This window comes from Theropithecus gelada, chromosome 3, assembly GCF_003255815.1.
Source record: "Theropithecus gelada isolate Dixy chromosome 3, Tgel_1.0, whole genome shotgun sequence".
Classification (NCBI taxonomy): domain Eukaryota; kingdom Metazoa; phylum Chordata; class Mammalia; order Primates; family Cercopithecidae; genus Theropithecus; species Theropithecus gelada.
The window spans coordinates 121,323,913-121,347,462 of NC_037670.1; the positions used below are offsets into that span (position 1 = coordinate 121,323,913).

At 36.2% G+C, this 23,550-nt stretch overlaps 1 protein-coding gene across 1 annotated transcript in view; it reads left to right on the forward strand.

The window, feature by feature from the left end:
* The window catches only part of PCLO (piccolo presynaptic cytomatrix protein), a 409,431-nt gene that overhangs the window by 381,867 nt on the left and 4,014 nt on the right, over positions 1 to 23,550 (forward strand). The gene's annotated exons all lie outside the window — the stretch shown is intronic.

Sequence of the window (23,550 nt, forward strand, 5' to 3'; positions counted from 1 at the left end):
TCCCAGCACTTTGGGAGGCCGAGATGGGCGGATCACGAGGTCAGGAGATCGAGACCATCCTGGCTAACACGGTGAAACCCCGTCTCTACTAAGAAATACAAAAAATAGCCGGGCGAGGTGGCAGCGCCTGTAGTCCCAGCTACTCGGGAGGCTGAGGCCGGAGAATGGCGTGAACCCGGGAGGCGGAGCTTGCAGTGAGCTGAGATCCAGCCACTGCACTCCAGCCTGGGCGACAGCGCGAGACTCCGTCTCAAAAAAAAAAAAAAAGTCTTTGAGAAATTACCCAACTGCTTTCCACAATGGTTGAACTAATTTACACTCCCACTAACAGCATATAAGTGTTCTCTTTTCTCCACAACCTTGCCAGCATCTGTTATTTTTTGATTTTTTTTTTTTTTTTTTTTTTTTTTGAGACGGAGTCTCGCCCTGTCGCCCAGGCTGGAGTGCAGTGGCGCGATCTCCACTCACTGCAAGCTCCGCCTCCCGGGTTCAAGCCATTCTCCTGCCTCAGCCTCCAGTATAGCTGGGACTACAGGCGCCCGCCACCTCGCCCGGCTAATTTTTGTATTTTTTTTTTAGTAGAGACGGGGTTTCATCGTGTTAGCCAGGATGGTCTCGATCCTCCTGACCTCGTGATCCGCCCGTCTCGGCCTCCCAAAGTGCTGGGATTACAGGCGTGAGCCACGGCGCCCAGCCTATTTTTTGATTTTTTAATAAGAGCCATTATGACTGGTATGATATGGTATCTCATTGCGGTTTTGATTTGTAATCCTTGATGATCAGTGATATTGAGCTTTTTTTCATATGCATGTTGGGTGCATGAATGTCTTCTTTTGAAATGTGTCTGTTCATGTCCTTTTCCCACTTTTTAATGGGGTTGTTTGCCTTTGCTTGTAAATTTAAGTTTCTTATAGATGCTGAATATTAGACCTTTATCAGATGCATAGTTTGCAAAAATTTTCTCCCATTCTGTAGTTTGTCTGTTTCCTCTGTTGATAGTTTCTTTAGAAACTCTTTAGTTTTCTTAGATCCCATTTGTCAATTTATGATTTTATTGCAATTGCTTTTGGTGTCTTCGTTATAAAATCTTTGCCCATTCCTATGTCCAGAGGGACCTAGGTATTACCTACCTAGGTAAATCTTCCAGGGTTTTTATACTTTTTGGTTTTACATTTAAGTCTTCAATCCATCTTGAGTTGATTTCTGCATATGGTGTAAGGAAAGGGTCCAGTTTCAATCTTTCAGTCAACTGGCTTAGCTGACCTCAGCAAGATCTATTAAAGAGAGATCCCTTTCCCCATTGCTCATTTTTGTCAGCATTGCCAAAGATCAGATAGTTGTAGGTGTATAGCCTTATTTCTAGGCTCTCTATTCAGTTCCATTGGTATATGTGTTTGTACCAGTGCCATGCTGTTTTGGTTACTACAGCCCTGTAGTATAGTTTGAAGCAGGGGAACATAATGCCTCCTGCTTTGTTCTTTCTGCTTAGGATTGCCTTGGATCTTTATGGTTTTTTGTTTTTTGGGGGTTTTTTTGTTTTTTTTTTTTGGTTCCATATGAATTAAAATTTTTTTTTCTAGTTTTCTGAAGAATATCATTGGTGTTTTGATACAAATGGCATTGAATCTATAATTACTTTGGGCAATATGGTCATTTTAATGATATTGATTCTTCCTATCCAGGAGCATGGGATGTTCTCTGATATGTTTCTGTCATCTCTGATTTCTTTGAGCAGTGTTTTGTAATTCTCATTGAAGATATCTTTCACCTCCCTAGTTAGCTGTATTACTAGGTATTTTATTCTTTTTGTGGCCATTGTGATTTGGATTGAGGCAGAAATCAAGAACTTCTTTGAAACTAATGAGAACAAAGTTACAACATACCAGAACCTCTGGGACACACCTAAGGCAGTGTTAAGGGGAAATTTATAGCATTAAACATCAACATTAAAAAGTTAGGAATATCTCAAATTAACAACCTAACATCACAACAAAAAGAACTGGAGAAGCGAGTGTGTATATATATATATATATATATATATATATATATATATATATAGAGAGAGAGAGAGAGAGAGAGAGAGACGGTGATTTTACATTTTATTAAAACATTATTTTACATATTGGATAGATTTTGGCTCATACTCTTGGCTCAATTTTTGTATTTTTAGTAGAGACAGGGTTTCATCTTGTTGGCCAGGATGATCTGTAACTCCTGACCTCAAGTGATCTGCTGGCCTTGGCCTCCCAAAGTGCTGGGATTACAAGCATGAGCCACCATGCCCGGCCCAGATTTTACATTTTATTAAAACATTATTTTACATATTGGATAGATTTTGGCTCATGCCCTTGGCTCAACAAAGATGCCCACTACCTCTACTAATATTTAACATAGTATTGGTTTTGATTAACATATATGAAAAGAAAATAAAATTAGATTCAAGGATGCATAAAAACTGCAAGGGGAAAAAATAAAACCAATTATTTGTTAACAATGTGAACATCTATATAGAAAAACTGACTAAATCAAGAGATCAGTGTTAAAACTAATAGGAATTTATTTATATCACCAGTAAGTAACCATAAATACATAATAACAGTAACAACAATAATAGTATTTTTCATAATATCAAAACTAAAAAGTATTTTATCTATTCACAAATGGTGCGGGAACAATTGGACATCCACATGCAAAAAAATTAACCTAGACACAGAACTCATGCTTTATAAAAATTGACATAAAATGAATTATAGACTTTAATGCAAAATGCATAGTCATAGGAAATAACATAGGAGAAAATCTAGACAATTTGGGGGATAACCCCAAAGGCACAATCTATGAAAGAAAAAATCAATAAATTGGACTTCATTAAAATTACAACATTTCTGTTGTGAGAAAGACACTGTCAAAGAATAAAACTATAAGCCCCACAATCTGGGAAAAAAATATTTGCAAAAGACTTAAAGGTCTGTTATCCAAACTACAAAAATAACTCTCAAGGAATGCAAACTACAAATTTAAAAAATGAGCCAAAGACCTTAACAGACACCTTACCAAAGATATATAGATGGCAAACAAGCATATGAAAAGATGTTCTATATCATATACCATCAAGGAAATGCAAATGAAACAACAGTGATATACCCATACACACCTATTAGAATGACCAAAGCCCAGAACACTGACACCACCAAATGCTGGAGAAGATGTGGAGCAACAGGAATGCTCATTCATTGCTGGTGGGAATGCAAAAAGGTACAGCCACTTTGGAAAACAGTTTAGCGATTTTACACAACATTAAATATGCTCTTACTATATGATTCCACAATCATGCTATTTAATATTTAATCCAAAGGAATTAAAAACTTATGACCACAAAAAAAACCTGCCCATGGATGTTTATAGCAGCTTAAGTCACAATTGCCAAGTCTTGGAAGCAACTAACAAGTCCTTCTGTAGATGAATGGATAAATAAACTGTGGTTTATTGTTCAGACAATGGAATATTGTTCAGTACTGAAAAGAATGAGCTATAAAGCTATGAAAGACATGAGAGGAATTTAAATGCATGCTAAATGAAAGAAAAATGTCTAAAAAGTCTATATCTACTTCATTTCAACTATACAACATTAGGAAAAAGCAGAACTGTGGAAACAGCAAAAAGATTAGTGGCTGCCAGGGGTTTGGTGGGGAGAAGGAATCAATAGGCAGAACACAAAGGACTTGGGAGGCAGCAAAATATTCTATGATACTATAATGGTGGATGTATGTCATGTATTTTTCCAAACCCATGGAATGTACAACAAGAATGAACCTTAATTTATATGTTGGACTTTGGGTGATACTGATGTATCATCATGTGTCATTGTAGGTGTATCAGTTGTAACAAATGTACTACCCTGGAAAGTGTTTATAATGGGAGAAGCTATGTATGTCTGGGGGCAGGGTGTATACAGAAGATCTCCGTACCTTCCTCTCAATTTTGCTGTGAACCTAAAACTGCTCTAAAACCAATCTTTTAAAAAATTATTAAAGTATTTTGGAATTAACATGTAAAATAACCGAGATACCTATAGGAAAACAAAAGCAACTTTTTTGCTGCAGCAGAATCTAGTCTATCCTGACTTGTACAAGGATAAAATTACCCTGCAAGGTATCAAGATATAAGGATAAACATGTTCTGGTACTTGTACAAAATGAAAGGAATGATGGCATAGTGTACAAAGCACAGAGATAGATCCAGGAATACATGAGAACCAAAACTGGAATCACAAGTCAAATGGGACTGTCTAATAGATGGAATTGGGAGAATACCTCCCTATAAAGAGAAAAAAAAATTCTGTATTCTTATCTAACCTCATACGCAATAGTGGCTCTTACATAAGATCCTAGCAAGAATCAGCTGACATGTTCAAGAGGGTAGTTAAAAAGAATTTAATGAAATGAGCACTTACAAAGTAAAGAAGGTGAAAGGAACTAACTAGGGAAGATGAAGCAAGCACACAGGAACTAACCCCAACAAAAAGCCATTACTACCCTTTGGTCTAATGAATCATGAGGAGGCAGGCTGTTGCCAGAATCCAGCAAGAGCTATCGCCATGTTGGAGGGGATCCTGGATAAGAGCTACAGCCTTGTAGGAAGACACAGCCTCTGCAACACAATGCCACAACAGACAGGATTGGATGAGAGCAGGATATAGGTACCCTGGGCTCTCTTCTCTTACCCTCAGATTTCTTGCTGGTAATTATTACTGAAACCCTGGAAGTCAGAAGGTAAGGAAACCCAGGTGATGAAGTTCATAGTGTTCTTCTTCTTGGGACAAAAGAAGGCAAGAGACTAATGAAGAAGGGAACTGAAGAGAGAGAGAGAAAAAAAAAGAATAACACAAGTGGATTAAGAACAAATAATTGGGGTGGAATGAGAGTTTGCTCTTTTATCTAGCATGACAGTTAAGGAAAAATAGGGTTGAGAAAGGGTTTTATAGAATGGAACAGTAAAATATTCCTGTATGTTGCGTCTAAAGAAAGCATAAAACCAGTCAGTTAAAACTGCAAGGAGGATCACATTTATTGCATTTTAAGAGTGATAAGATTAATTTAAGGACAGAGAAGGAGAAATGATGCAAGTAACCTAATGGACCAGTGGAAACGTATGACTGCCACCACGATTTACGTTCATTCAGGAGGTCTTCACAGGTTCACTCAGAGGTTTTCTGACTGCAGGGTCACCACCATCCACTCCTGGGAGAAGCTGGAGGTTGTTCTACAGCTATTGGTAGCTTCCCTCTTACAGACACAGAGTATTTTTCCTCACAGGAGCTCTTAGTTTTTCCAACATTACACTTTTTTCTGGTTTTATTTTCTAAATGTATTATATGACGATGCTAATGTTATTCTGAGTTTAAAGAAGATATATAGACCCACTATATATTCCTGGGTGGGTACTCCGCTTTTGGATCAAAAGTCAATATAAATGCTTGGGAGTTCTAGCCAAGGCCTTTGGAACTCAGGAAACTGCTTTGTTTTGTTAAGCTTGACTGCTGTCTGAAAGGAGACTTTGCGAGCATGTTGGTCTATGATACCAGCTCTACTACCTCATTCCTGGGCTTTGTTGTCTTGCGGCTTTTAGAAATTATTTCAAAACTCTAGATGTTTTAAATGTAATGTCCATTTAAAATTTCAGGTCTTCCTCTGTAATAGTGAAACATTTTTGTTGTTGTTGTCTCCCATAAAATAATAAGACACATTTCCTTATTTAAAAAATTGAAAGAGATCTGGTTATTTTCAGACACAGTAAAATAAATGCTAAGAAGCACATACCAAAAGGACAAAAATGCCAAAAAAATAAATAAATAATAAAAACACTGAAGGAGATCAATCCGAAAAAAAACTTTTTTATTCTGCTTAAAATTGTGTTCTTTCTGGCTTTATCTCAGAAAGAAAGGATTTCTTTATGTAACAAAATAGAGAGAGAATGTGCAGGCTTGTCCTACTTTCACAGAAGTTTTAAATCTTATTAGGCCAGAATGCCTGCCTTATTGTATAAAATATCTTCTTGAATCTGGGTTATTTCAAATAAAGGTATTAATGAAAACTTCCAGAATTCTTCCTTGGGGAAAAAAAAAATTAATGAAAACACTTTTAAAATGCCTCTTCCCTCAGCCCCCAGTTAGCCCTAAAACATGAGAATATGCTAGGAGGCCACCCCATAGCTTTGAATAATACAGACTCTGATATACATATAAATAAAAATGAAATTAATGATTGACAATCATTTATTTTGGGTAAAACCGTAGATTTGAAAAAATACATCCGAAATATCTCTCATCAATGACCTCAGCTTAGTAGCATGGGACAGGCATGGGTTTTTGATTTAGAGCTGATAAATTTCTTTCTTCCGAAAGAGGTGGAAATGATATCTACCTTGTAGGACTGCTGGAAAGATTAGAGAAATAACACAAATTTGTTTATTAAACATCTAATATAGACTAGTTGACTTTTTTATGGGCTAAAAAGATAAAGATAAATAAGGGACAGTCCTTTAATTTAGATGGAATACATAAAACATCTGATGAGCAAGCGTTGTTCAATGAATGAAATACATTGTTGTTACCATTTGAGTCAATTGTAACTCCCTACATAAAACAAACAAACAAAAAAAGAAGTATGCTTTCATAAACTAATGTTTTGGAAAGGAAATGGGTAAGCATTTATTCCCTGTCCTGATTGTACCTCATCTTTCCAGAATACACTCCCCACAAATCCTGGGTCCCCATTCCCCACTTTATACACATACTAATGCTAATCTCCCCATAAATTGCCAATCCTGTCTCCCCAACATCTACATACCTAGAAGTACAAACATGAATTTGGCCCAAAATTATTATCACATAATAAATAGATCACCACAATTTTGTCAATAATCCTGGGCTACCTCGATGGAAACATTTAATCCAGTTGTGTGACCTTTGTCAGTTAGTCAGTCTCCGTTTTTTATTTTTTTTTTTTATTTTTTTATTTTTTTATTTTTTTATTTTTTTATTTTTTTTAATTTATTTATTATTATTATACTGTAAGTTGTAGGGTACATGTGCATAACGTGCAGGTTTGTTACATATGTATACTTGTGCCTTGTTGGTGTGCTGCACCCATCAACTCGTCATTTACATCAGGTATAACTCCCAATGCAATCCCTCCCCTCGCCCCCCTCCCCATGATAGGCCCCGGTGTGTGATGTTCCCCTTCCCGAGTCCAGCTGATCTCATTGTTCAGTTCCCACCTATGAGTGAGAACATGCGGTGTTTGGTTTTCTGTTCTTGTGATAGTTTGCTAAGAATGATGGATTCCAGCTGCATCCATGTCCCTACAAAGGACACAAACTCATCCTTTTTTATGGCTGCATAGTATTCCATGGTGTATATATGCCACATTTTCTTAATCCAATCTGTCACTGATGGACATTTGGGTTGATTCCAAGTCTTTGCTATTGTGAATAGTGCTGCAATAAACATACGTGTGCATGTGTCTTTATAGCAGCATAATTTATAATCCTTTGGGTATATCCCCAGTAATGGGATGGCTGGGTCATATGGTACATCTAGTTCTAGATCCTTGAGGAATCGCCATACTGTTTTCCATAATGGTTGAACTAGTTTACAATCCCACCAACAGTGTAAAAGTGTTCCTATTTCTCCACATCCTCTCCAGCACCTGTTGTTTCCTGACTTTTGAATGATCGCCATTCTAACTGGTGTGAGATGGTATCTCATTGTGGTTTTGATTTGCATTTCTCTGATGGCCAGTGATGATGAGCATTTTTTCATGTGTTTGTTGGCTGTATGAATGTCTTCTTTTGAGAAATGTCTATTCATATCCTTTGCCCACTTTTTGATGGGGTTGTTTGTTTTTTTTCTCTTGTAAATTTGTTGGAGTTCTTTGTAGGTTCTGGATATTAGCCCTTTGTCAGATGAGTAGATTGCAAAAATTTTCTCCCATTCTGTAGGTTGCCTGTTCACTCTGATGGTAGTTTCTTTTGCTGTGCAGAAGCTCTTTAGTTTAATGAGATCCCATTTGTCAATTTTGGCTTTTGCTGCCGTTGCTTTTGGTGTTTTAGACATGAAGTCTTTGCCCATGCCTATGTCCTGAATGGTACTACCTAGGTTTTCCTCTAGGATTTTTATGGTATTAGGTCTAACATTTAAGTCTCTAATCCATCTTGAATTAATTTTCGTATAAGGAGTAAGGAAAGGATCCAGTTTCAGCTTTCTACTTATGGCTAGCCAATTTTCCCAGCACCATTTATTAAATAGGGAATCCTTTCCCCATTTCTTGTTTCTCTCAGGTTTGTCAAAGATCAGATGGCTGTAGATGTGTGGTATTATTTCTGAGGACTCTGTTCTGTTCCATTGGTCTATATCTCTGTTTTGGTACCAGTACCATGCTGTTTTGGTTACTGTAGCCTTGTAGTATAGTTTGAAGTCAGGTAGCGTGATGCCTCCAGCTTTGTTCTTTTGACTTAGGATTGTCTTGGAGATGCGGGCTCTTTTTTGGTTCCATATGAACTTTAAAGCAGTTTTTTCCAATTCTGTGAAGAAACTCATTGGTAGCTTGATGGGGATGGCATTGAATCTATAAATTACCTTGGGCAGTATGGCCATTTTCACGATATTGATTCTTCCTATCCATGAGCATGGTATGTTCTTCCATTTGTTTGTGTCCTCTTTTATTTCACTGAGCAGTGGTTTGTAGTTCTCCTTGAAGAGGTCCTTTACATCCCTTGTAAGTTGGATTCCTAGGTATTTTATTCTCTTTGAAGCAATTGTGAATGGAAGTTCACTCATGATTTGGCTCTCTGTTTGTCTGTTATTGGTGTATAAGAATGCTTGTGATTTTTGCACATTAATTTTGTATCCTGAGACTTTGCTGAAGTTGCTTATCAGCTTAAGGAGATTTTGGGCTGAGACAATGGGGTTTTCTAAATATACAATCATGTCATCTGCAAAGAGGGACAATTTGACTTCTTCTTTTCCTAACTGAATACCCTTGATTTCTTTCTCTTGCCTGATTGCCCTAGCCAGAACTTCCAACACTATGTTGAATAGGAGTGGTGAGAGAGGGCATCCCTGTCTTGTGCCAGTTTTCAAAGGCAATTTTTCCAGTTTTTGCCCATTCAGTATGATATTGGCTGTGGGTTTGTCATAAATAGCTCTTATTATTTTGAGGTACGTTCCATCAATACCGAATTTATTGAGCGTTTTTAGCATGAAGGGCTGTTGAATTTTGTCAAAAGCCTTTTCTGCATCTATTGAAATAATCATGTGGTTCTTGTCTTTGGTTCTGTTTATATGCTGGATTATGTTTATTGATTTGCGAATGTTGAACCAGCCTTGCATCCCAGGGATGAAGCCCACTTGATCATGGTGGATAAGCTTTTTGATGTGTTGCTGAATCCGGTTTGCCAGTATTTTATTGAGGATTTTTGCATCGATGTTCATCAGGGATATTGGTCTAAAATTCTCTTTTTTTGTTGTATCTCTGCCAGGCTTTGGTATCAGGATGATGTTGGCCTCATAAAATGAGTTAGGGAGGATTCCCTCTTTTTCTATTGATTGGAATAGTTTCAGAAGGAATGGTACCAACTCCTCCTTGTACCTCTGGTAGAATTCAGCTGTGAATCCATCTGGTCCTGGACTTTTTTTGGTTGGTAGGCTATTAATTGTTGCCTCAATTTCAGAGCCTGCTATTGGTCTATTCAGGGATTCAACTTCTTCCTGGTTTAGTCTTGGAAGAGTGTAAGTGTCCAGGAAATTATCCATTTCTTCTAGATTTTCCAGTTTATTTGCGTAGAGGTGTTTATAGTATTCTCTGATGGTAGTTTGTATTTCTGTGGGGTCGGTGGTGATATCCCCTTTTTCATTTTTTATTGCGTCGATTTGATTCTTCTCTCTTTTCTTCTTTATTAGTCTTGCTAGTGGTCTGTCAATTTTGTTGATCTTTTCAAAAAACCAACTCCTGGATTCATTGATTTTTTGGAGGGTTTTTTGTGTCTCTATCTCCTTCAGTTCTGCTCTGATCTTAGTTATTTCTAGCCTTCTGCTAGCTTTCGAATGTGTTTGCTCTTGCTTCTCTAGTTCTTTTAATTGCGATGTTAGAGTGTCAATTTTAGATCTTTCCTGCTTTCTTTTGTGGGCATTTAGTGCTATAAATTTCCCTCTACACACTGCTTTAAATGTGTCCCAGAGATTCTGGTATGTTGTATCTTTGTTCTCATTGGTTTCAAAGAACATCTTTATTTCTGCCTTCATTTCGTTATGTACCCAGTAGTCATTCAGGAGCAGGTTGTTCAGTTTCCATGTAGTTGAGCGGTTTTGATTGAGTTTCTTAGTCCTGAGTTCTAGTTTGATTGCACTGTGGTCTGAGAGACAGTTTGTTATAATTTCTGTTCTTGTACATTTGCTGAGGAGTGCTTTACTTCCAATTACGTGGTCAATTTTGGAATAAGTACGATGTGGTGCTGAGAAGAATGTATATTCTGTTGATTTGGGGTGGAGAGTTCTATAGATGTCTATTAGGTCTGCTTGCTGCAGAGATGAGTTCAATTCCTGGATATCCTTGTTAACTTTCTGTCTCGTTGATCTGTCTAATGTTGACAGTGGAGTGTTGAAGTCTCCCATTATTATTGTATGGGAGTCTAAGTCTCTTTGTAAGTCTCTAAGGACTTGCTTTATGAATCTGGGTGCTCCTGTATTGGGTGCATATATATTTAGGATAGTTAGCTCTTCCTGTTGAATTGATCCCTTTACCATTATGTAATGGCCTTCTTTGTCTCTTTTGATCTTTGATGGTTTAAAGTCTGTTTTATCAGAGACTAGTATTGCAACCCCCGCTTTTTTTTGTTCTCCATTTGCTTGGTAAATCTTCCTCCATCCCTTTATTTTGAGCCTATGTATGTCTCTGCGTGTGAGATGGGTCTCCTGAATACAGCAGACTGATGGGTCTTGACTCTTTATCCAGTTTGCCAGTCTGTGTCTCTTAATTGGAGCATTTAGTCCATTTACATTTAAGGTTAAGATTGTTATGTGTGAACTTGATCCTGCCATTATGATATTAACTGGTTATTTTGCTCGTTAGTTGATGCAGTTTCTTCCTAGCCTCGATGGTCTTTACATTTTGGCATGTTTTTGAGATGGCTGGTACCGGTTGTTCCTTTCCATGTTGAGTGCTTCCTTCAGGGTCTCTTGTAAGGCAGGCCTAGTGGTGACAAAATCTCTAAGCATTTGCTTATCTGTAAAGGATTTTATTTCTCCTTCACTTATGAAACTTAGTTTGGCTGGATATGAAATTCTGGGTTTAAAATTCTTTTCTTTAAGAATGTTGAATATTGGCCCCCACTCTCTTCTGGCTTGGAGAGTTTCTGCCGAGAGATCTGCTGTGAGTCTGATGGGCTTCCCTTTGTGGGTAACCCGACCTTTCTCTCTGGCTGCCCTTAAGATTTTTTCCTTCATTTCAACTTTGGTGAATCTGGCAATTATGTGTCTTGGAGTTGCTCTTCTCGAGGAGTATCTTTGTGGCGTTCTCTGTATTTCCTGGATTTGAATGTTGGCCTGCCCTACTAGGTTGGGGAAGTTCTCCTGGATGATATCCTGAAGAGTGTTTTCCAACTTGGTTCCATTTTCCCCCTCACTTTCAGGCACCCCAATCAGACGTAGATTTGGTCTTTTTACATAATCCCATACTTCTTGCAGGCTTTGTTCATTTCTTTTTCTTCTTTTTTCTTTTGGTTTCTCTTCTCGCTTCATTTCATTCATTTGATCCTCAATTGCTGATACTCTTTCTTCCAGTTGATCGAGTCGGTTACTGAAGCTTGTGCATTTGTCACGTATTTCTCGTGTCATGGTTTTCATCTCTTTCATTTCGTTTATGACCTTCTCTGCATTAATTAGTCTAGCCGTCAATTCTTCCACTTTTTTTTCAAGATTTTTAGTTTCTTTGCGCTGGGTACGTAATTCCTCCTTTAGCTCTGAGAAATTTGATGGACTGAAGCCTTCTTCTCTCATCTCGTCAAAGTCATTCTCCGTCCAGCTTTGATCCGTTGCTGGCGATGAGCTGCGCTCCTTTGCCGGGGGAGATGCGCTCTTGTTTTTTGAATTTCCAGCTTTTCTGCCCTGCTTTTTCCCTATCTTTGTGGTTTTATCTGCCTCTGGTCTTTGATGATGGTGATGTACTGATGGGGTTTTGGTATAGGTGTCCTTCCTGTTTGATAGTTTTCCTTCTAACAGTCAGGACCCTCAGCTGTAGGTCTGTTGGAGATTGCTTGAGGTCCACTCCAGACCCTGTTTGCCTGGGTAACAGCAGCAGAGGCTGCAGAAGATAGAATATTTCTGAACAGCAAGTGTACCTGTCTGATTCTTGCTTTGGAAGCTTCCTCTCAGGGGTGTACTCCACCCTGTGAGGTGTGGGGTGTCAGACTGCCCCTAGTGGGGGATGTCTCCCAGTTAGGCTACTCAGGGGTCAGGGACCCGCTTGAGCAGGGAGGCTGTCCCTTCTCAGATCTCAACCTCCGTGTTGGGAGATCCACTGCTCTCTTCAAAGCTGTCAGACAGAGTCGTTTGCGTCTGCAGAGGTGTCTGCTGCTTTGTTATTGTTTTCTGTGCCCTGCCCCCAGAGGTGGAGTCTACAGAGACAGGCAGGTTTCCTTGAGCTGCTGTGAGCTCCACCCAGTTCGAGCTTCCCAGCAGCTTTGTTTACCTACTTAAGCCTCAGCAATGGCGGGCGCCCCTCCCCCAGCCTCGCTGCTGCCTTGCCGGTAGATCACAGACTGCTGTAATAGCAATGAGGGAGGCTCCGTGGGTGTGGGACCCTCCCGGCCAGGTGTGGGATATGATCTCCTGGTGTGCCTGTTTGCTCAAAGCGCAGTATTGGGGTGGGAGTTACCCGATTCTCCAGGTGTTGTGTGTCTCAGTTCCCCTGGCTAGGAAAAGGGATTCCCTTCCCCCTTGCGCTTCTCAGGTGAGGCAATGCCTCGCCCTGCTTCAGCTCTCGCTGGTCGGGCTGCAGCAGCTGACCAGTACCGATCGTCCGGCACTCCCCAGTGAGATGAACCCAGTACCTCAGTTGAAAATGCCGAAATCACCGGTCTTCTGTGTCGCTGGCGCTGGGAGTTGAAGACTGGAGCTGCTCCTATTCGGCCATCTTGCTCCGCCCCCCAGTCTCCGTTTTTTAAAGTGAAGGTAGTAATATATCCTGTATTTAAAATGGTTGATTTAAAAAAACAAGATAAAATGGCAGATGTTTACATGTTATTCTTCAAGTGATTCAACTGGTATTTGTCATTGACAATAGTGTAATATCCACTTGATTACAGAGGAGTTTATACTATGAAAGAGTAGAAAATTACATTTTTTGAAAAATTTGAAGGGTGAAAATTCTTTTTAACTTGAAAACCAAATCCAGTGAGTTGCACTCTAAATAAATAATCTATATTTGAACCTAAAGAACTTAATAAATTTTGTCTTAGGAATTATCTTTATAACTCTTTAATCATAGTATGTGCTAGTAAAAACTGGACTCAAACATTTACAGTCATCTGTTAGATACTTAGGAAAAAAAGGGATCTGAATAAGGGAGCTAGTTAGTGGCTCCATTTTTATACAAATTTCATTGCATAAGCAGGCTAATTTATCCAAGCCGAACTTACAAGATCTTAAGATCAAGGTATGTTTATTTTACAATAAAATCTAACATACTATAGAATAAAACAAATTACCTACATTCTGCTTCCCTCTTTCAAACACACAGTAACTAGGATAAACCTTAAAAAAATATAGTTCTTCATTCCTTCTATGTTGTCCTACACATAAATTGTTCTGTAGAGGTAAGAAACTTTGTCCAGAAAACATATATCTGGGAATTAAATTTAAAACATATCAGCAGCTTTAATACAGACTTTGTAAAACAACGATACACCAGAAGATAAAATCCAGTGCAAATAAGATTATCAGAATTGTTTTTTTTTTTTTTTTTTTTTTAAATCGAGTAGTTTACTTTGCTACTCAAGGATATGGTATACAGAAAAGAAAAGCATTAATTGTAGATAATTCTTGCGTACCAGAGTCAGAAGGCCTTTGACCTTTTAGAGGAGAGATACAATTTCAGCATATTAGGTAAAATTATTATAGACCCCAGGGTAATGTTAATACACCTCATTGGAAATCATACAGAAAGACTAGTGAATAGGACAAATTATAGAGAGCTGACTTTCTCTAATAGATTCAGCAAAGTGAAAAATGTCCTTCTATTTTTTTTTTTTTTTGAAATTTCTATTAAAATCTACCGAATATTTGAATACAAGATCTTGTTGGTTTTTTGTTTACTCTGAATGAACTGAGCAATTAACCTAATGTTTTCTAGGCCTAAATTGTCAAGTGCTTCTAATGGTCTTCCATTGCATCAAAAATTTTGTAAGAAAAAAGACAATTGTGTGAGATGATGGGTTTATTTCTTAGCGTGATTTAAACATTCCAGATGGTAAACACATATCAAACATCACATTGTACTCCATGAATATCTAGAATTGTTATTTGTCAACTGAAAATCTAATTTTCTAAAAAAGAATAAGGGAGTATGGAAAAATAAAAAGAGTTAATGCTCATTGAGTAATTATCATTTCAGGGTTTGTTCTAACAGTTTACCTTTGTAATTTTGGCATTTGATCATCATTTTCATCACCTAGGCTTGAAACTGGTAGAATAGAAACCATAAAAGGAAGGAAAATCAAATTGCACATGAGGGAATATACATCACTACTTTGGCTATTAACAGGTATTTGGGCATTAATAAGACTTTCCATAATGACTGGGTTTGAAAACTAAGTAAATCAACACAATTATTTAGAGCAGAAGATTTAATAACTTGCCTGCCATCTCACAGGGCTAGAAGCCAGAATTCCTGGTTTTTAAAATCCATCTTAATTCTTCATTAGACTTTTCATAGATTTGGAATAAGTGATGGGAGCTAGGTAACAAATTATGAGGTGATAGACTGTCACGGCTAAATATCCATCTTATCAGACACCAATTCAGACTTCATTAGCTAACACCAGTGACCTATCTCATTGCTGTGTGGTATTTATTAGTGAAAATTCATAAATTTTCGCAGTGTAATGGGATGAGAATTTTATTCACTCTTTGCTTTTTTTCTTACACAGACTTTTCTTTTACAAGGCACCATTCTTTCCTTTTCTCTTCCACATTGTATTCATTTCCAGTTACTTAAAACTTGCCTCTAGAGAGACTTTTGCCTAAAACGGTCTTGCACTGGTAAAAGCTGCGGAGGTTGCAATAGAATTCTTAGAATTCTGAGAGATAGTAAACTCACTTTATACTATGCCCAGTTAAGTGTTACAGATACCAATAATGTAACAAAAAAGAAATATCTTCTCAATTAATATTCACTTTTCATGTTTTAGCAATTTCACATAATGATGACTATTTCAAAAATAGTATTGCTGTGTTTATTGTTTAATCTAAACAATTTTCATAATTGACCTAATGTGCCTATGTAGACAATAACTTCTGGAAGACATCTTCCGTTGTTTAAACAATTTAAAGAGTTGCTTACTATGCCATCTCCTCTTTCTAAAGTCCAGTATGTGGCTAAAATCAAAGAGCAAAATAGCCTCTGTAAACTCTTTTATTCTGATACTGTGTTACAAAAATGTTTTAAAGAGAATATTCCCATGAAGTCAGTGTTTTCACAATCTTATTCACGGAAAATCTAAGGTGGCCATGGGAGAATGGAGCCTCAGACTTAAAATCAGAAGACCTAGATTAAAATTCAGCCTGGGCCATTTAACAACTTGGCAAGTTACTTAAAATACCCAAATCACTTTTTACTCATGTGTAAAATAGAAATTATACCAACCTATGTCTTTTTATGAAATGATGAGATTGTATTCTGTTCATCGTAATGTTGTCCTAAAATATATTTCTCTATAAATACAAATTGGATAGCTAGAGAGAGAGGTATGTGTACAAATGTATGTGTATAGAGACCACATACACATATTTTTCAAAGATAAAATATATAGAAACTTTTTATCTGAGAAAATTCAAAAGTGAGAAGGCCATTGTATATATTGAGAATAAAGCACCAGAAAGTGATTTAAGAAATGCTCTGGAAGATAAAAATAAGCCAATTTGACAATTACATTAGTAGAAACACTTTAACTAAAGAGAAAGCAGTAATCAATTTTGTTAGTGTAGAATTAAATTATTCATGTTCATCATCAAAAAATGATTATATTTTAAATTTATAAAATATTTTAAGGAAAGAACAAATGAATGAGTTAATTTCAATAAATATTTTAGCCATATTACTTTATTTAAAATTTTCACTAAGTTTACGAGATAAAATTTAAAATATTGAGGTTGAATAATTATACATTTTAATACTTTTTTTTTTTTTTTTTTTTTTTGAGACAGAGTCTAACTCTGTCACCCAGGCTGGAGTGCAGTGGCACGATCCTGGCTCACTAAAACCTCTGCCTCCCAAGTTTAAGCGACTCTCGTGCCTCAGCTTCCCGAGGAGCTGGGATTACAGGCTCGCGCCACCATGCCTGGCTAATTTTTGTATTTTTAGTAAAGACAGGTTTTTGCTATGTTGGCCAGGCTGGTCTAGAACTCCTGTCCTCAAATGATCCATCCACTTGTGCCTCCCAAAGTGCTGGGATTACAGGTATGAGCCACCGTGCCCAGCCTAATACTATATTTTAATTTTAAATTCTATCAATTGATTCTCTGTTTTAAAATGTGAGTAAGTTAGTTCTCTTCCACTTTCTTTTTTCATTATTTTATTAATTGTCTGGATTTCATCTTCAAGTCCTTCCTCCCTCCCTGTCTCTTTCTCCCTTCCCTCCTCCCTCCTTTTTTCCTTTCTTTCCTTCTTTCTTTCACTCAGTCATTGCTGTATCCTCTGCCATAGTCATATATTTCAGAATGACTTTCTTTTATACATCACTATATCTTTCAGAGAGCTTATTTCTTTTTCTCCTGAATCCTTTTAAGAATGATTCCTATATTCTTGAAGTATAATATGAAATGGGATATATCAGTGTATCAACTCATCAATATTTCCAGGAATATAGGATGCTCTTTTGGTTCGCAGATTTATTCTTCTGTTATTTTGGAGAAATAATTTGATATTTTTAAATAGATATTATTTTCTATTCTATTGAACTTACTTTTCCTGAGAAACCATTAACCGTATGATTGTTTTCTTCTCTATACCTCAATCTTTGTTCTCTACCTTTATTCTCTATGTTCTCTATGTTATCTTCTTTCTTTCCTCTATGTCAATAATCTTAATTTCTATCTTACCTTATTTTGTTCCATGATGTTTGTACTTCATTAATAGTTTTAAAATTTGATTATTAGTGTCCTTAGATCTGGCATCTCCATTTTCACCTCATATATTGTCATTTCATTTTTAACCATGACTTCTACATCCTCCATCCCTTCCTCTTCTCCTTCTCTCTGTTCTTAAGTTGTAGATTTGTGCCACATTATAGGATAAATACCTTCTCTAGAGTAGGATTAATTTTTATTCTTTTAATATAACCAAAGAAGCATAAGTTTCAGGACACCAGGAGACCAGAAGGCTGGTCAAAGCATTTTCTAATGCCATTTCACTCTTTATCCAAACCATATTATAAAACATCATCACATATCCTCTGTGTGTGTGATGGATTTTTGTTTGTTTGTTTGTTTGCTTGTTTTGTTCAAAGGCTCAAGCAGATCTGGAGCTGCCACCCAACCTGCAAACATGGAGGATTTTGCCTCCATCTATGTATTTGCTTCAAAAGAAAAAAACATAACAAACCTATAAAAGGTCAGATATAAGAGATAGCAATGGACCCACAATTAATGCAACCACCTGCTTTGAGACAACCTCAGTAAGCACGTCCTTTTTTCCTTTAGTAGCAAAGAACATGCTGGTCCAATCTTTGAACAGAGAGAAACTTTTTAAAAAAATTTCACAAGTATCATACTGTGAAGCCTGTGAAGTTAAGCGTTCCAAGAAAGAAACAAGCAATGTGATGACTTGAGAACTTCAATTAGCAAGTTTTTAATTACACTTTTCTCCCCAAGTGAGAAGGTGAAAAACAACAAATTTCACATATGCGGTGTGTTGAGATTTTAGGTCTATAACAGAAGACTATGACCTATAAAAGTGAATTTCTCCCAGATAAAATTTGTCTTGCTATTCTATTTCACCATGATCATTAGTGTGATCAATTCTATTCACAACTACTGTTGACTCCAAATAGCAAGAGAGAATTTTCCTTGACTCCCTCCCTTCCATGTTAGAATCCTCTTTTTCCTTCCCTCCCAGGTATGGTTTGAGAGATTGAGGAGTAGCTATCTGCTTTTCTATGGCTTTAAAGGAAAGAGTGAGAGTTGCCTTATAGACAGATTTGCCACCTTACTTTACTAGGTTTTTTGCTCCCTCTTTTACCATTTGATTAAATGTTTTCTGTCAGTGTTCACTCAATCAAGCTGAGGTTTATGTTATTCCTATGAAAAGATATACTAAGCTTTACATACGTCTCCTACTTTATCTTGGAGCTCCGGTAATGGGGAGGCATGGCTGTTTTTCCTGATTCTACTGAAACTCTTGCATCTTCATAGTGATAAGCCAAGGCTGCCACTCTCAAAGGTTTATTTTGATTTATTTATTTATTTATTTATTTATTTATTTATTTATTTATTTATTTATTTTAAGANATTTATTTATTTATTTATTTATTTATTTATTTATTTATTTATTTATTTTAAGATGGAGTCTGGCTCTGTCGCCCAGGCTGGAGTGCAGTGGCGTGATCTCGGCTCACTGCAAGCTCCGCCTCCCAGGTTCACGCCATTCTCCTGCCTCAGCCTCCTGAGTAGCTGGGACTACAGGTGTCCGCCACCATGCCTGGCTAATTTTTTGTGTTTTTAGTGGAGACAGGGTTTCACTGTGTTACCCAGGATGGTCTGGATCTCCTGACCTCGTGATCCGCCCGCCTCGGTCTCCCAAAGGGCTGCGATTACAGGCGTGAGCCACCGCGCCAGGCCTATTTTGATTTTTTTCTAGGGCTGGCTACTCTCATTGTTCATCTACTTCCCTATGATGGGGGATTTAGTAATAATTCTCAGGGCTTTGTCAATTCATTTCTCGTTTCCTGACAAGATTTTGTGATATTGTTGTACTCAAGAATGCTGCTAACTTGTACCTTACCAGAAACTGCCTTTTCATTCCCAGACATCACTTCTTTGGATTTTCTGTTCAGAGACTATAGCCTATTCCTTGCTTTGTTGGTACTGATTAACACTTTCATACATTTTACTTTTTTTTCTACTTACCCACCGCCCCCGCCCCCCCCCCACCAAATTCTCTAGATATTGAAGAAGGGAGATCTTAAGATCTCCGATTTTCTCATTTTTATTTTAGAGATTCTTTACTTTCCTGTGAAGTTCCTTTTAAAAAAGAGAGATTTTAATGGGCTTGTTTATGATTATTTAAAATGGTTAAGGAATCAGAACTGAATTTGCCCTCGCAAATTCAAAGAAACATATAAGGTGAGATTTGTAGTTTCCCATCTGTCAAGAATGTATAAACAAAATGTGAGTCAATTAGTATTAGGGTATATTCATGACACCAGACGTTTTATACCAAATCATTGAGAGGATAGTAGTGTTGCAATTAAGTGAGCACATGTCATTTCTAAATAGGAATGTTAAGAAGCCACGTGATGTTGACTAAATTCACTATTAAGTTTTCTAGTTTGTTGATGGATTTTTTCAAAGCACCAGAATTTTTATTTATTATCTACTTTTTTTCTGTTCTCTATTAATTTTAGTGGACATCTTTATTATTTTCTGTCTTGTACTTTTGTTTTACTTTGTTGTTCCTTTCCAGATTTTGAGTTGGAATTTAAACCAATTGTATTTTTTATTTTTTATTGATAGCAGATAGAAGAATATGTGTATTTTCTAATTATTACTTGAAATGATATAGGAGTTTAAAGCCATTTATTTTCATGTGATCATTTCTTTAACTCTTACAGATTCTGATATATAGTGTTTTATTGTCATTATTTTTCATAGTATTTTTCCATTCACTCGAAAGTTGGTTAGTTGAAAGCCATTGAGTGTATTATCACATAATGTTGATAATAGGTTCATTTTATAGAACTCCCTAATGTCTTCTTTGTAACTCAATATATGATCAATTTTTGAATATGTTCCATAGATGACTGAGAAAAAGGTATATTCGTTATTATCAGGGTATAGTGTTTGATATATATCCATGAGATCTACTTTATTGATTATAGTGTCTCAATATTTTATCTAGTTTTTTAGTTCACTTGCCTTGTCTTATAATGTTAATATTGCATTATTATCATCTTTACTCCTCCTTAAATCCTCTACATCCTTACATCTTACTTTGTAGTTTCAACTTTACATAAGTGGTACATGGATATTGATAAATGTTGTGTCTTCATTATAATTTATGAATTTCTAGTTTCATACAGTGTCTTTCTTTGTCTTGTTTGCTGCATTTTGGCCTGAATTCTGTTTTACATGATAATAAGATCTCAACCTCTGCACTCTTATTGATTCCATATGCCTGACATACTTGCCAATATCTGTATTTTTTACTATTTGGAACAAAACTAGTTGTATTTCTTGTACATTGTATAGAACTAGGCTTTGCTTTATGAGCCAATCTGAAAAAAAATTTAAAATAGGCTAGCTAAAACTTACTCATGTTTAGTGATATAATAGATATGCTTGATCTCAACTCTGCATTTTATTTTATAAGCATTGTATATATTATGTCATATTTATGATATTTCTCCACTTGACCTCTGAGTTTTTAAATTTTCTTTTGGAATTAAGAAATTTTTGTATCATTGTTCTAAAGGTTTTCCTTTTATTTATAGTTTTTATAATGTCTAACTCCTGTTTCTCTTACATGACCATTGACTACCTGGTTTGTTAGTTTTAAATGGCATCCTTTGTTACCTATTACCCATACAAAAATCAATAATCCCATTCTGCTTTCCTGTTTCTCTCTCCCTTCTTTATTCATTAATTTTTAGTTTCATACTTTATACTGTCAGAAATATGGCATTTCCATACTATCTCTTCCACCAATGAATGCTCAATCTTCATTCTATAATTAATTATATTGAATAATTACCATCAATCCTTTTGCTGAAGTTTCTCTAGTTGTCTCTTGGATTTGATAAAAAGGATCTTATGTACTTCTCAGAGAGTCAAACTTTATGAAGTATTCCTTGAGTTATTTCATGCTGAAAATTATAGGCTTGATACTTGAAAGACAGTTTAGCTGGATATAAAATCTTTGACTTAGAGTTTCTTGAAAGTAAACCTCTCTCTACTGTGGACTAACTATCTGTAATCATTGGCTCATGAATTATTATTTAATTCTATCTAGAAGGTTTGTATTTTAGTTTATAAAACACATAGAAGAGAATTTTGTCAATTTTTGGGCTACAGTATTAGTTCTTTGACAGAGGAAGAGACTGAGGAGAGATATGTTATAGACATTTTTCCACATGTAAGGGTATATCTGGACTTACAAAATTTAAGTTAATTTAATCAAACAGTTGCTTAATCTAGAAAAGAATACATCTATCAATTATTTTCCCAAAATGTTACAAAATTAAACCAAAATGATCAAATAACTATAGCCTAATATTTTTAGAACTTTATTCACAGTGTTTTGTTATTTCATTTCTTTCAAAAATTACTCAACTATACTCTATAACAGTTGTTCTCAAAATGTGGTTCACAGACCTCCATGGTTCCCCGAGACTTTTTAAGTTCATAAAGTCAAAATCATTTTCAAAACACACTGAAATTATTTACCTATTTCACTTGGTTGACATTTATATTGATAGTGCAAAGTAATAGTGCATGAAGGTGCTAGGAACTTATTTCCAATGAAGGTAGAGGCAAGAAACTGTGCTTGTAGACACTTTATTTTATTTACCAACATGCTCTTACAGGGAAAAATATGCCAGTTTCACTTAAGGGTATCCTCAATGAATCAGTTCAACTGTTTAAAAATCTAAATCCTTCAGTGCATTTCTTTCTAATATTCATGTGATTAAATAGGAAAAATTCTTAAAGTGCTTATGACACATACCAAAATATAATGGTTGACTTAAGAAGTCTGAGGCTGCAGTGTGCCATGATCAGGCCACTGCATTTCAGCCTGAGAGACAGAGTGAGAACCTATCTCTAAAAGGAAAAAAAGAGGTGAAGTGCAGTGTGGCTCATGCCTGTAATCCCAGTGCTTTGGAAGGCCAAGGCAGGAGGATTGCTTAAGGCCATGTGAGGCCAGCCTAGGCAATATGGCAAGACTCCATCTCTACAGAAGGAAGGAAGGAGAAAGAAAGAAAGAGAATGCAGCTGCCTTCTATTAAGCCATTCACTAATGAAATTGTAAAAATATAAAAGAGTACCTCTATTATATTTTTGTTTTGGAAAATATGGTTATGTTCATTAAAACATTTTCATTAAAGCAGTTATTGTCATTTAATTTGATTAATAAATATTTTTAAATATCTACTTTGGAATTTTAATTAAAAATTAGAAATTTTATATTTCTAATATTGGTAGTTATCCACATAAACAAATATTCTTTGAAGACCCTCAATTTCTTTGAGTGTAAAGAATTCCTGAGATCAAAATGTTTGAGAATAAATTATCTACAGCCATGTTTAAAGACCTTCAATAGATTCCTATAGATCTAAAGGGAAAAAACAAATTCTTAACATGGCTTCAATTTCAAATATGTTACAATCTCATAGGCATTTATTTCTCATGTTATGTTTCCTTTTGCGAACACACTGTTCCTTCTCTCTGGAATGTCCTCCCTAATCCATCTCACCTAATTAACTCTCATCCTTCTGGTTTCAGCTTAAGCAGCACCTCCCTAGATATCTGCTCCTTAGTTTTAGCCTCCATTGAAACCATGCTTCTGTACTTCAGAACCTTTCCTCTTTTTATAGTTATATATTTATTGATGGAAATATTTGATTAATGGTTTTCTTCCCAATAGATAGAAAAACCATGAAACCAATAAGCACCCACGTTTTGGCTTATCATTATATTCACTCTTCCTAGCAGAGTGCTTAGCACAGAGTAGGGTGGGAAATAAAATATTTGTTGGAGAATGAATAAGTGAATTAATGCATGAATTGATATAGAGTCGTATCTCTTGATAGAGTCATATCTTTGTGAATTGATACAGTCATATCTATTACTTCTTCTGCCCTAAAAGTCTACAGTTGAGTAAAATTGATCTACATGCATTTCTCCATACCTCCCTTGTTACTAAGCTATCATTATATTTAACATACTTTGGTGTAAGCATCGGTATATTTATCAGTCTGCCCATAAGATTGTTCACTCTTTAAGGGCTTTAAGGGCATGGGACTGTATTTTATTCATATCTAAATAAATGAATCTGTGATAAA